The following is a 622-nucleotide window of genomic DNA, read 5'->3' on the forward strand; positions in this document are numbered from 1 at the left end:
GCCATTCCATACCACACATGGGACACTAACAGATAAGACCATTTCAGGAAAACTAAGTTTCTTAATTACGTGTAGTAATTCAGGACAAATTATAATAAAAGGTTCAAAGAAAACAACAAAATTAGAACATTCTACAAGTGTGCAGTCAGGGTACATGTGCTCCATGTATTGTGAAATCACATCTAGAGGGCAAAAAGATCATGTAGATGACTCCTATGCAGCAACCAGCAAGTTCATATATTAAACATCAACATCAAAAATATCTAAACCCCTCAAATTCCTGCTTTTTATGAGGACTACCCTTACACTTAAAAAACAAAACAAAAACAATACTCCTGTTCCTAAAACTACTAGCAGTATTCAGAGCTTCTTTAACAATAACATGTAAGCTACAGACTAATATTGAGTATCTGCTTTATAATCTATAATATATATGTCACTATACTAGATATCGTGAAATATTAAAAAAAAAAGGCATCGCTATCTAAGATGTACATATGTTAAAAATAGGCTGGTCCGTCCGAGTGCAGTGGTGTTTACAACTAAATGATCACAACCAGTTACAGATTCCTTTGTTCCTTCTCCACTCCCACTGCTTCACTTGACCAGCCTTAAAAAAGAA

General features: G+C 34.4%; 1 protein-coding gene across 1 annotated transcript in view; it reads right to left on the bottom strand.

Moving 5' to 3' along the window:
• KIAA0368 (KIAA0368 ortholog) overlaps positions 1 to 622 on the bottom strand; it is a 139538-nt gene that overhangs the window by 57251 nt on the left and 81665 nt on the right. The window lies entirely within an intron of this gene.

The sequence above is a fragment of the Propithecus coquereli genome, unplaced genomic scaffold, assembly GCF_000956105.1.
Source record: "Propithecus coquereli isolate 6110/MARCELLA unplaced genomic scaffold, Pcoq_1.0 Scaffold163, whole genome shotgun sequence".
Taxonomy (NCBI): domain Eukaryota; kingdom Metazoa; phylum Chordata; class Mammalia; order Primates; family Indriidae; genus Propithecus; species Propithecus coquereli.